This window comes from Mustela putorius, unplaced genomic scaffold (genome assembly GCF_011764305.1).
Source record: "Mustela putorius furo isolate JIRA1106 unplaced genomic scaffold, ASM1176430v1.1 tig00000198_pilon_pilon_pilon, whole genome shotgun sequence".
NCBI lineage: Eukaryota > Metazoa > Chordata > Mammalia > Carnivora > Mustelidae > Mustela > Mustela putorius.
In genome coordinates this window covers 4,159,819-4,174,472 of record NW_025421311.1, presented here as the reverse complement: position 1 = coordinate 4,174,472, position 14,654 = coordinate 4,159,819, and the positions used below count along the sequence as shown (strand labels likewise).

Below are 14,654 nucleotides of genomic sequence, written 5' to 3'. Positions count from 1 at the left end.
CCAAGTCTAAATAAAAGGAGCACTCGGGATTTGATTCATGCTTTTTTTCCCTCTATCTACAGATTGTGTTACATAATTTCATTTATTTTTTTAAAGATTTTATTTATTTATTTGACAGAGAGAGATCACAAGTAGGCAGAGAGGCAGGCAGAGAAAGAGGAAGGGAAGCAGGCTCCCTGCTGAGCAGAGAGCCCGATGCGGGGCTCCATCCCAGGACCCTGAGATCATGACCTGAGCCGAAGGCAGAGGCTTAACACACTGAGCCATCCAGGCGCCCCCATAATCTCATTTATATCTGTGACTTTGAATAGCTCATAAATGCTAATGATGTCTAGATTTTGATGGGCAGCTTAGATCTCCTCTGCACTTCATACACATTATCTCAACCAGCCCGCATCCCTCTCAATCCAGAGGCATCCTCCCAACCCCTACGTCTCAGTCAGCTAGGTCTGACATGACTAAAACATCATAGGCTGGGCATCTTAAACAACAGGTATTTATTTCTCAGAAAGACATAGAAGTCCAAGATGAAGTTTCAACCAATATGGTTTCTGATGAGAGCTCTCTTCCTGCCTAGCAGACTACCATCTACTCACTATGTCCTCATGTGGCAGAGAGAAAGAGAATTCTAGGTTCTCTTCCTCTTCTTCTAAGGGATCTAGGCCTACCCCTTACGACCTCATACCTTTACCACATCCTCACAAGGCCCTGTCCCATGACAGTCACCTGGGGTACTAGGACTTCAACATGGGAATGTGAGGGGGCACAGTTCTGCTCAGAGCATGCATTTCCATCAATCTTCCCCATCTCAGCCGTTGGCACAACAATGCACCCAACAGCTTCAACCCCATTGATGGTTTTTGCTTCTGTTACACTCATAAAGAATAGAATGGTGACAGGCTAGATAGATACACTCCCGAGGGGTCTTCCATCCACTCACTATTTCTTGTTCCCATGGTTCCCACCCTAATTTAAAGTCACTTACTGCATTTTCCCTCTTGACACTATTCCATTCCAGGGATGAGGTCACAGCATCCTGGCTCAGAATGCATGAATAGTTTTCAACTGTACCAGAGATGGAGCCCCAGCCCCTTAATGTGGATTTGGAGCTCAGGCTACTGTGACCGGTCTTGCCTTCATCCGCTTTATAGAGCTTTCTATGGGCCAGCTACTTTGGCTTTTCAGTTCCCCAAATATAAAATTTTTCTTCCTCCTTCACAACCACCCTCTTAACTCCTACTTAACATTTATTTCTTTACCTAAATGTTTTTTCCAGAAAAGGTGTTCTTTGATCCCCAACCTCAGTTATGCCTTCCTCTTCTCCTTCTCACAGCTCTCTTCATACGAACAGGATCTATGTGACCGTCTTCCCCACTGAGCTGAAGTAGGGACTGTACTATTCTGACTTACATCTGTATTCCCATTTCTAGCAGAGTGCTTGGTATATAGTAGGTGTTTGATAAACACTTATAAAACATCTGTTGCTTCATTGAGTGAATAGCTAAATAAATGAATAAATAAAATTAAATCCACCAATCATTTGCTCACTTAAAAAAAAAAAAAAAAGCCCAGCCTTAGTAGTTGGCATTTCCTTCAGTGTTAGCTGCCACAGATACTCAGGAGTGACATGGGCACTGCATAGCCAGGAGACACTCAGCGTGCACAATTTCCAAAATGAGGCCAAACTATTTCCACGCCGAGGACTGAGTTATTGGCCACAGATTACATCTCCTGGCTGGAGATAAAGAAACTGAAAGATCTTTCTAACCTTCCCTACCCCACCTCAGATCCTGAGCTTTCAAGGAACAAGCCAAGTTGGTTAAAAGCAAATAAATAAATTGTGAAACTAAGTTTCATTACACTCCTAAGTGATGATAGCTACACCTTGAAAAGTCTAAAAATTTATTTATTTTTTAACTCCATTTTTAAATATTTTTTAATATTTTTATTTGCCGGTGAAAGAAAGTGAGAGAGAGAGAGAACACAAGTAGGGGGAATGGCAGCGGAGAAAGAAGTAGGCTCTCTGCTGAGCAAAGAGCTTGAGTTGGGACTTGATTCCAGGACCCTGGGATAATGACATAAATCAAAGTCAGATGCTCAACCAAGTGAGCCTCCCTGAAATCCTGAAAAGTCTAAAAATTTAAATGGAAATTTTACACATTAAGAGAATATAAGATATTAAGAAAATTAAGATAAAAATCACCCTATATTTTCCACTCCCACAATATTAAAGCCAAGAAAACATGTGAAAAGAAATCTAATTTTTTCATTGCATTGCTGACTTTTCTTCATCCTTCTTGAATACCTTAGGAAAAGCAGTTAGTCCTTCCTGGAAATGGATCATATACGCCCTGTGTAAATCTCTAGCAGCAAGCACACATCAGAATATGTAATTTTTACAAAAACTAACTCTGAAGTGACTAAAAATAACTAATAGTTGTTTTTCCTTTAAGTAAGAGAAAATAAACTGAACATTCTAACTTTAGAGAAAAAATTAGCTAGAAGATCAAATCAAAACCACAGAAAAGCAGGTCAACCAAATATTAAGATTTTAATTACTGCATTGGCCCTTATATATTCTGAGAAGCTCAGTAAGACCCAAATGCATGATGCTTTGGAAATCTTTACATTTTCTGGCAAAATCCAAATGCATTCTTATCATTATCAATGTAAAACATAAGTAACTCGTCACTTCAGATTTGGCTGAAAGGAGTGTTAACGAGAAACATGTTAGAGCAGTATAAATCTTCATTAGGGGAATGGAGCCATCTAAGCTCAAAGGCCTTTTAATACAGAAAGGATGGATATTAGAAACATCATCCAGTTTTTAAAAATAAACTCTCATTGAAGGAGATGGAAAACTCCGGTTGTGGCCTCAACACTGTCATCGAAAGCTGGTTCTCTTATTTCCTGAATTTCATACTTCTCTGGGAGAGAATGGGAGAAAAGAGCTAGCACTTTGGGCATCTTTACACAGGTCCATACCAGATACAATAATTTTAAATAATTTGTGTCAAGTTGTTATGTAAACATTCTGGAAGCAATCACCCAGGCCACCCTACCTTTTCTGGAATGTATCCCCCTCACAGCCCCTTTTGTAGGAAGTGACCCCTCACCCCTAACCCTGACCTTGCTAGGGTTAAATGCAACCACGAGAAGAACTAATGAAGGGAGTGAGTTCAACTAATAAGAGTGTTTCTCTTGAGAAATTGTACTTGGGAGACTTAGGGTATTATTTAGATGGTAATGGACAATGGAAATGTCAGGGCAAGCAGAGGAATGTGGACCCACATGAAACTCAGCAAGAGAAAAAAGAAGCAGATATAAGAGAGAATCTCGTGCTTTAAGAATCCAAAGAATGAGTGTCCAAAAGATTTTTCTGTTTTAGTGTTTGTCCCCAGGTAGCAAGGCTCTATTTAATTTCTTATCCTTACACGCCCATGAGGTTGCCTTTTTTAGGCTGAAACTAAATTCTCCTTACCTTAAGCTAGTTTAAATGAGCTTTATTCCTTGCAACTGGTGATCCTAGAGTGATAGGTTAATTTCCAGAAAAGTCTGTGGCTGAAAGTAACTAGCTCCCCGTCCTCTAACCACCATGGGTGTGCAGACATGGCTTGAATGTGTGTAAGTGGACTCTTGTCTCCTCTTATCAACAGCATCACTTCTACTGGCCAGTCCTCACACTTACAAATTGACAACAGCCATGCAAGAGAATTTTCCAGAATCAGGCAAACTCTCATCCTACTTCACCCCTGCAGATACACAATTCAAGAAACATCCTTTAGAAACAGCAGGAATGAGTTATTGCCTCTGGGGTTTGGGACTCTCAATATCACTCTCCCAGCACTGGTAGGTGAGGCCCTTTGAAGCTTTCTCCTAAAATGGCAGTGCTCTAAATAACATAGCCGAGACCTACTGAGACGCATTCGCAACTGTCTACACAAGAAATCTATTGACGTCAATGGGAGTTTATCCCGAGGGCCTAAGAATTAGGTGAGTATTAATAAATTTTGCTGAGTTATTTCCATCTTATATGAAAGCTTTAGCTTTCTCCTCCCCGAGAGTGGGTGAGAGAAGAGGAGGACGTGACGATGTGGGAACACGTTGATGCTCCCCATGTCTTACTTAAGAGATTTTACTTAGGAAGTTCAAGTTGGACAAGACTTAGCACAGCTTCCTATTCCTCTGTGCTCTGCTTCGCCCCTCCCTCCCCTCCCTCCCTGACCTCTTTCTCATCTTGTTGCATTTCTCTTGCATGATTTCAATTTGTACTGATTCTCAGCAAAACTCTGAAAATGACATCTGCATTTAAAAGCAGATGGCCCTACAGATGTTGAATATTTTCTCAAAAGGTTTGGGAGTTTGGGTGTACTTGGCCTTTTCCTAAATTTTTTATTTATTTTTATTTTTTAAGAAGTCAGCTTGTTTTTTTTTTTTTTAGCAGATTGCGCATGAGCACTCAAACTGATTAATTTCAGTGGAACTATTAAATTAGGCCAAACCTTTTACATACGGAGAAAGAAGAAAAGCTTATAACCTAAAAGAAAAGCTAGAGTTTTTGAAAATGCATACTTTTTTCCCCTAACAATATGCATGTGAATAAGCTATTCTCCATTCACCCAGTTGATTTTTTTTTTTTTTTTTGAGACTGAGGGAGAGGGAGAGAATCTTAAGCAGGCTCCATCTCATGGCCTGAGATCATGAATTGAGCTCAAATCAAGAGTGGGTGCTTAATCCACTGACCTACCCAGCACCCCCCCACACAACTGGAAATTCTGATTGCATGGACTAATATTCATCATTAGAAAGACGTATTTCTCTAATGTTTTAGGCGTCTAACAAAATAATGCTAAAAATATACATAAACTCATAACTTACTGCTCAAATAGGAAAGTTTGGGAATGAAATTGTACTATTAAGAATACACAGGGGGCCTGGGATGCCTGTGTGGCTCAGTGGGCTAAGCGTCTACCTTCAGCTCAGGTCATGATCTCAGGGTCCTGGGATCGAGCCCCACATCAGGCTCTCTGCTCAGCAGGGAGCCTGCTTCCTGCCCCCAACTCTGCCTGCCTCTCTGCACATTTGTGATCTCTTGTCTGTGAAATAAATAAATAAAATCTTTTAAAAAAGAAAGATAGAAAGAAAAAATACACTGGGGGGTGGCTCAGTGGGTTAAGCATCTGCCTTCAGCTCCGGTCATGATCTTAGGGTCCTGGGATGGAGCCCCTCATTGGGCTCTCTGCTGGATGAGCAGCCTGCTTCCTCCTCTCTCTCTGCCTCTCTGCCTACTTGTGATCTCTTTCTCTGTCAAATAAATAAATAAAATCTTAAAAAAAAAAAAAAGAAACAATACACTGGGACAAGAGGTATAAACCAGTTTATCTCACAAATGAGGTCCAGGCTATCATCACTTGCCAATAAAAAAGATCAAAATCAATGACAACAGTTCTAGCTTTCTAAATAAAATGACTGAAATATTCTTTACTTAGTTCAATTTCAATTTCAATAAAATTTCCTCACTAGAGACAACTTGAAATTCACATTGCTTCAGTTTTTAATTTAGCGTTAATTCTATTTTTTTCTACCAGTGATTCAGCCTTCCTAATTTCATTGTTTGATGTTGGATTATGGTTTATTATGAATTATTATAGACATACAAAAGTACATAAAATACAAGTGTTTTGCAACTAAAAAGAAAACACGTATATAGTCGTCTCGCCAGTAAAGAGATGGAACATTGTCATGTCTTTGAAGCCCCTAGAAGGCATTTCCCAATAAAATCCTGTCACCTTCAGAGGAAACCACATCTATACTAAGGAAATTAATTAAATATTTGACTTTTTTTTGTAGTAACTCTGAAGTATGAATCCCTAAGTATCAGTATTTTAGACTCATCCAGTTTATTTGAAATGCATATAAATGAACATGTTTTGTGTATGGGTCTGTCTTCCTTTGTTCAATACTACATTTTAAAGAATCATCTATATTGTGCTATGTAGACTCACATGTACATTACTATATTATTATTGCTGTATGTTATTTCATTATTTGAACACGCCACAAATTGTTTTGTCATTCTACTACTGGTGGGTATTTGGGTTGTTTTTAGTTTTTGGTCATTAAAAATAATACTGCAGGGTGCCTGGGTGGCTCATTCCATTAAGTGTCTGCCTTTGGCTCAGGTCATGATCTCAGGGTCCTGAGTTTGAGTCCCACACAGGTTCCCTGCTCCGTGGGGAATCTTCTTCTCCCTCTCCCTCTGCTTGCCATTCCCCCTGCTTGTGTGCTCTCTCTGTCTGTCAAATAAATAAATAAAAACCTAAAAAAAAATAATAATACTGCAAAGAAACATTCTATTCAGGTTTCCTGGTACATAAAAGTATGAATTTTTGTAGGAAACATACTGGGGGAAAATTGTTGGGTAATCACATATAACCACCTTCTGCAGCTAGCACGGAACAGGTTTCCAAAAGGATCCTGCCCAGTGCATTCCCACACTTGCGTTATCAGCACCAGCTGGGGACATGTGACAGATACACACTCAAAGACCTTTCTCCAGGACAGCTGAATCAGGAATGCGAAGGATGGAGCTGAGCAATATTTGTTTGAACCATTCCTCTAGGTTTTTCTGATGTAAGCTCAAGTCCCTCAACTGTATTGAATGGTAGAATTATTTTGGGGGTGGGGGGTCCTTGGGAAAAAACTCCCAATGCCTAGTTTCCTTGTACCAGATAATCTGATTTAGTTGGTACAGGAAATACATCACCTGGACCTCAGGACTGAGAGAGTAGTTCTCAATCTCTGTGTTAAATTAAAATCATCCTGAGAACTTTAAAAAATAAACTAAAACTAAAAAAACCCTTCCCCTTGCCAAGATTCTGATATAGTTGTCCTTGGGGGATGAGGAGCTTAGGTACTGATCTTTGTTTTGTGGTTTTCACTGAAAATGAATTAAAATTAAAAATGAATCCCTTGGTAGTTTTAACATGCAGCCAGGATTCAGACCTCCGCCTTAAAGTGGTTGGTGACAGCACTGTAGTCAATGCTCCAGTCTTCTCAGTGAGCTCTCCTCTCTCCACTCCCTTCCCATTATCCACTGTTACTTTCTTCAGTACAGTTCAGCTCAGACTGGGGAAAAAAAAGAAAAAGGGCAAAAAAACCCCAGAAAACTAAACCATACAAATGCATGCACTACAAAGAGCTTCAGAGTCCTCGAGTTATCTATTATTTAATACTGAATTATCTAAAATGAATTTCTAATTGGCAGAAATTCAGGTAGAATTTAAAAATGAAATAAAGGGTAATTTGGAGCAGAAATAGCTATACACCAGCTCTTAAATCACATAAAACATGTTCCATTTGAGAATGTGATAACTTTTTTCTTTAAAGTGTCCTCTTCTAATTTCTTTTGTAATCTTGTGGAGACTGTTATCTCTCAGTTGGCTCTTTCCCATGGAAAGACGTCCCCATTCCCTTCAACAAGCCATTTGATGGAACACTTTGATAACGTAAAGTACTTTATGCACCTTAGTAGAAAAAAGAATCATGTAAATTCAGGCTATTTCAAAAAGATATATGGGTATCGACTTTCCACCATTTACATCCAAGGTAATGATTTTAAAAATTAGATACAAAAATCAACTGGGCTAAATTTTCAAAAAAGTAAAAAAAAAAAAAATTGTTTAGAATTTGACCTATTATTAAAGGTGGCTCCTAAATTCAAAATTATTTATCTTATTTCTGCAACTCTATGATCCACATAATGTTCAAAGCTAAAGACAGAGTTCTATTTCAGCATGTTTGTCCCAAGTTTGGGAGTGAAAACTGTATCCAATAACTTCATAAAAGGCTTCGTTACAGTCCTACTGATTCAATCAACATCTTTCAACAGGATAGAGCATTCAAGATTCTTAACTAAAACCACGTATGTCGTAGCTATGGGACAATTTGCTAGTGAGGACTGGTCTGTGGAGGTTGGATCACATTCTCCTCTCTCATTGCTGCTTGAAAGCTCTAACATGGGCCCAGATCCCTTGCCATTGTTGACGTAAAAAATGCAAGAATGCGACAAAGTATTAGCAAATTGTATAAAAGTATAAAAAGAATTATGTACCACAACCAAGCGGGGTTTACCTCAGGTATGTAAAGCTAGTTCAACAACTGAGAATCAATATATGTTCCATTACATTAACAGACAAAAAAATAAAGATCACATGATCCTATCAAAAGTTTCAGAAAAAGCAAGTGACAAATCCAACATCCATTCATGATCAAAACTCTTAGTAAACTAGGAATAGAACAGAACTTCCTTGACTTGATAAAAAGTATCTATAAAACAATGTAGTTATCATAATTAATGGTGAGAAACTCAAAGCTTTCCTAATAAGATCAGGTACCAGGCAGGGATGTCCCCCCTCACCCCTCCTTCTCAACATCACAGTGGAAGTTCTAGCTAATACCATAGGGCACGAAAAGGAAATATATATACATATATATACTCACACACACATATTAGAAAGAAAAGAACAAAAATTGACTCTGTCCACAGAAGATATAACTGTCTATATGGAAAATTAGAAAGAATCTACCAAAAAACTCCTGGAAATAATAAACAAGATTTATAAATAATAATAAATAATAAAAAAGGTAATTATAGTAAGGTTGTAGGATATAAGGTTAATATATAAAAGTTAACTATTTCCCTATATACCAGCAATGAAAAGTGGAATTTGAAATTAAAAACACAATACATTTACATTAGCACTCCAATATATAAAATTCCAAAGTATAAATCTAACTGGATAAGAAGACTCAGTATTGTCAAGATGTCAGTTCTTCCCATCTGTAACTTCAATGCAATCCTAATAAAAATATCAGCAAGTTATTTTATGGATATTGACAAACTCTCTTCTACAGTTTATATGGAAAGGCAGTAAAGACCCAAAGTAGCCAATACAATATTGAAGGAAAAGAAAAACTTAGAAGACTGACCTGACCTAACTTCAAATTTACTATAGAGCTATAGTAATCAACACAGTGTGGAATTGGTGGAACAATCAACAAATACATCAATGGGACAGAAGAGAGAGCTCAGAAATATGCCCACCTACATAAGGTTAACTTATCTTTGACAAACGACCAGAGGAAATACAATGGAGTAAAGAAAGTTTTTTCAAGAAATAATGCTGGAACAAAAGGCAACCACATGCAGAGAAAAAAGAAGGAAAGAGAAAAAGAAAGAAGGAAAGAAAGAAAGAGAAAAAGAAAGGAAGAAAGGAGAAAGAATGAATCTAGACAAACACCTTATACTCTTCTCAAAAAAAAAAAATCAAAGTGAACCACATACATAATGTAAAATCTAAAATTATAATTATAATACTCTTAGAAGATAACATAAAAGAAAATCTAGATGTCTTTTTAGATAAAACACCAAAGGCAGAAACCATGAAAGAGAGAACTGATAAGCCAGACTTCATTTAAATGAAAAACTTCTCTTATCTTCAAGACAATGTCAAGAAAATGGAAGATAAGCCACAGGGTGGGAAGAAAATATTTGCAAAGACATATCTTATAGAAGATAGTTATTGCAAATAAATAAAGAACTCTTAAAACTCAATAATAAAAAATCACTCAGATTTAAAAAATGGGCTAAAGATCTTATCAGACACCTCACTAAAAAAGATACTATACCACATGCCATTAGGAAAATTCAAATTAAAACAACAACGTCATGCCATTACTCACCTAATAGAATGGTCAAAATCTAAGACACTGATAACACCAAATGCTGGTTAAGAATATGGAGCAACAGAAACTCTTAGTTCACTGCTGGTGGGAATGCAAAAGGTATAAGCACTTTGGAATGGTATAGCCAATGCAAAATGGCACCAGCATACATCTCCAAATGGGATGATGGGAATCAGATGGACTACTGCCTTTCCATTGTTGTTGGTCCTGGCCAAAACATTTCTAACCCTGGGTGGCTCAGTTTGTTAAGCAGCTGCCTTCGGCTCAGGTCATGATCCCAGGGCCCTGGGATCGAGTCCCACATCGGGCTCCTTGCTCGGCAGGGAGCCTGCTTCTCCCTCTGCCTCTGCCTGCCTCTCTCTTCTGCCTGTGCTCGCTCACTCTCTCTCCCTCTGTCTCTGACAAATAAATAAAAATCTTTAAAAAAAAAAAAAGAAGAAGAAAAAGCAGATTCAGGTTCTCACCAAAATTAAGAGAAAATTATTGAAATTTCCTATATGCTTCCCTACTCCCATACTATGACATTTTATTTTTTATTGTGGTAAAATATACCTAACATAAAATCTACTAAATTTACCTGTACAGTTCATGGGCATTAAGTACATACACATCATTATACAACTATCAACAATATCTATTTCTGGAACTTTCTCACCATCACAAACTGTAACCCTGTACACATTGAAAGGTAAATCCCCATACCTCCTTCCCACCAGTCCCTAGTAACCATTGTTCTACTTTCTGTCTCTATGGATTTGACTTCTTTATACCTATATATTCCATATACCTCATTTAAGTGGAATAATACAGTAACTGTCCTTTGGTGTATGGCTTATTTTGCTTACCATAATTTTTTAAAGATTCATGCATGTTTTAACATGTATCAGAATTCCAAATTCCTTTGAAAGGCTGAATAATATTCCAACACATGCACCTACCACATTTTGTTTATCTGTTTATCAAGTGATGGACACTTGGGTTGCTTCCATATTATGGCTATTGGGAATAATGCTGGCATGGACATAGGTGTAAAAATATCTGAGTTCTTGCTTGAAATTCTTTTGAGTATAAACCCAGAAGTAGAATTGCTAGATAAAATGATAGTTCTGTTCTGGCATGGACATAGGTGTAAAAATATCTGAGTTCTTGCTTGAAATTCTTTTGAGTATAAACCCAGAAGTAGAATTGCTAGATAAAATGACAGTTCTGTTTTTAATATTTTTGAGAGACTGCCATGCTGTTTTCATTAGTAGCTGCCCCGTTTTACATTCTGACCACTAATGCACACGGATTCCAACTTCTCTACAACCTCACCAACTCTCAGTTTTTAAATTTTTTTTTTCCTTTTTAAAAATAGGTAGCCTAGTGGGTGTGAAGTGGTAACATATTGTGATTTTGATTTGCATTTTCCTAATGATTAGTGATATTGGACATCTTCTCATGTACTTATTTTGCCATCGGTGTATCTTTTGTGGAGAAATACCTGTTCAGTCTTTGCCCATTTTTTATATTGAGTTGTGGGGTTTTTTAAAATGAGTTGTAGAAGTTTTCTCCATATATTCTAGATAGTAATCCTTTGTCAAATATATGATTTGCAAATACTTACTCCTATTCTGTAGATTGTAGACACCCCATTGACTGAGTTCTTTAAAGTATAGAAATTTTAAATTTTGAGATAGTCCTATTGATTTATTCTTTTTTGTTCCTTTTGTCTGTGCTTCTGTTGTCATATCCAAAAAATCATTGGCAGGTCCAATGCCATGCATGAAGCTTTACTCCTATGTTTAATTCTAACAGTTTTACAGTTTCAGCTTCTCTGGTTAGGTCTTTGACTCATTCAGTCAATTTTTTGTATATGGTGTAACATAAGGGTCTAACATAATGTTTTTGCATGGTTTTCAATGCCCAGTTTTCCTACAATCATCTTTTAAAGGTTTTATTTATCTGAAAGAAAGAGAAACAGAGACAGCACAAGTGGGGAGAGGCAGAGGGAGAAGAATAGGGAGGGATGGGGAGAGGTAGAGAGAGAGAGAGAGAGAAGCAGACGCCCTGCTGAGTATGGAGCCTGAGGTGGGGCTTGATTCTAGGACCCTGAGATCACGACCTGAGCTGAAGTCAGACACTTTTGTCAAAAATCATCTGACCATACGTATAAGGGTTTATTTATGAATTGTTAGCACTAGTCCATTGGTCTATACACCTTTTGCCACTACCACAGTGTTTCCACAAGTGTAGCTTTGCATTAAGTTTTGAAATCAGGAAGTGTGAGATCCCCAACTTTTTTTTTTTTTTTAAGATTGTTTGTTATGTAGGGCCTTTGCAACTCTGTATGAATTTTATGATAAATTTGTCTATGTCTGCCAAAAAATGTTATTGGGATTTTAATAGGATTGCTTTGAATATGTAGATCATTTTGAATAGTACTGAAATTTTAACACTTTAACTCCTCTAGTGCCTGAGCATGGGATGTCTTTCCATTAAAGGCATATGTCATTTCATTGTGCTTCACAAATACTGCTTTTTCTTTAATAAACAAAAACTTTGTATCAACCCTGAATCAAGTAAGTCTACTGATGCCATTTCCCAACAAGATTCCCTTACTTCCTGTCTCCATGTCACATTTTGTCAATCTCACAATTTCAAATCATTTCATTATCACAGTACTGCAATCTGATGATAAAACTTGAATGGATACAGAGTTGTTTCTTAAGAATGAGCAAAGAAAGTGGTTTCTTGAAATGGAAGCTATTCCTGGTGAAGATGCTGTGAAGATTGTTGAAATGACAACAAATGACTTTGAATATTGCATAAACTTTGCTGATAAAGCCTCAGCAGGGTTTGAGAAGACTGACTCCCATTTTGAAAGATATTCTACTGTGAGTAAAATACTATCATTACATTATTACATGCTACAGAAGACTAGCTCATGAGAAGAGTCAATCCACATGTCAAACTTCATTGTTGTTACATTTTAACGAATTGCCATAGCCACTCGAGCCTTCGGCAACCACCACCCTGATCATTCAACAGCCATCAGCATTGAGGCAAGACCCTCTACCAGCAAGAAGACAACTCTCTGGAAGCTGGATGATGATTACACTGCTTAGCAATAAAGGATTTTAAATTAAGGTATATACATTGTTTTTTATACATAATGTTATTTCATTCTTAATGGCCTACTCTATAGTATAATCATAACTTTTATATGCCTTGGGAAGCAAAAAAAATTGACTCCTGTAATTGCAGTGATCTGGAACTGAACCTGCAGTATCTCTCAAGTACGCTCCTATTTGTTTCTTCTTTGATTTCTTTCAGCTATGTTTGTAGCGTTCAGTATAAAATCTGTCTCCTCCTTGGTTAAGTTTGTTCTTAAGTATTATTCTTTTTGAGGCTAGTGTAAGTAGAATGATTTTCTTCATTTTCTTTTTGGATTGTTCATTGTTAATATATAAGAACACAACTAACTTTTGCAGGTTGATTCTGTTTCCTGCAACACTGCTCCATTTTTCTTGTTAGTTTGAACAGTTTTCCTAACAGGTTTTATGTATGCATGTGATTGTGTATCTTCAGCACTGTCAAGTGTAAAATCATGTCATCTGCAAACAGAAATAATTTTACTTCTTTCCTTCCAGTTTGAATAACTATTTCTTTTTCTTGTGTACTTGCTCTGCCTAGAACTCACAATACTATGTTGAATATAGGTGGCAAAGGCATCATCCTCTCTTGTTCCTGACCTTAAAGGAAAAACTTTCACTCTTTCCCCAAGGGTATGATGAACATAAAACACATACATAAATGTAACAAAATACTTATCAGTTACCTATGAAAAACTTCATCACATTGCTGTGAAAACTTAGAGGAGACCTGAATGTATGCAGCATGACTAGCAAGGTCACCAATGGGGAAAGATTGAAAACATCCATTTCAAGTTTACATTAAAAGAAAAATCTAAAAAAAAATTAAGCTCTAGTTAATGATATATATACAGAAATATTTAGGAGTTATATTGCAGAATCTCTTGTTTACTTTAAAATGCATGGACAATAAAATAGATAAAAGAATAGATGTTTGGATAGATGAACGATCTAATGAGTGCTGTTAAATGGTAATGGCAGAATCTCCATGGTGGGTCTACGGGTGTTTACTGTGAAGTTCATTCAATACTGATGGTATGTTTTAAAGACCTCATAATAAAATGTTATATAAGTATAAATACATCAATGAACTGATGCTTGCCTATGCACAGAATACTTTGGGAAGCATATCGGAGAAGCCAGTAACCATGGTGGTTGTCTCCTAGGGGTGGACTATACTGCTAAACACCAAGGTGGAACAGAGAGACTTTCTTTTAACTGTATGTCTTCCGGTACTTCTGAATAGATATCGTATGCATGGACGATAGATATCAAATGGAAAAAGGGTATCTCTAAGCAGTCTCCACACCAAGACATAATCCATAAATTACTATTATCTTACCTACATTATCTTTATGATGCATGACATTACAATGAGGAGAATGAAGGCAAGAGAAATGTAGATAAAATTAAATTTCCTTACAACTTGCAGCCCATTGATAAATACCTGTGACATGTAGAGTCTGACATTCTTCAAATTACTCACAGCTGCCTTCATGTCAATGCTTTGCCAGAGACCAAAATCAACCTTAGCTGGATAATAGCCAGATCTCCAGTGCAGCCCTTTCTGTCCACAGCTCCTGTCCCTGGGCTAGAACAAAAAGCACCTGTTTGCACTGTACAACATCTCCAGAACTCTCTCTTGACCACTGTGCTCAGTAACCCAGCATCGTATTTCCAGTGGGCTGTACACACAGGGTCTTCCCTGCGTCTTCTTTCATCTGGACTTTGAGCCTCAGCGCAAACTCAGGGAGTTACTCCCTCTTCTCTTCT

The 14,654-nt window shown here is 37.4% G+C and overlaps 1 protein-coding gene across 1 annotated transcript in view; it reads right to left on the bottom strand.

Annotated features, from left to right (window-relative positions):
* Positions 1-14,654, bottom strand: part of LOC101680314 — a 493,234-nt gene that overhangs the window by 26,791 nt on the left and 451,789 nt on the right. The gene's annotated exons all lie outside the window — the stretch shown is intronic.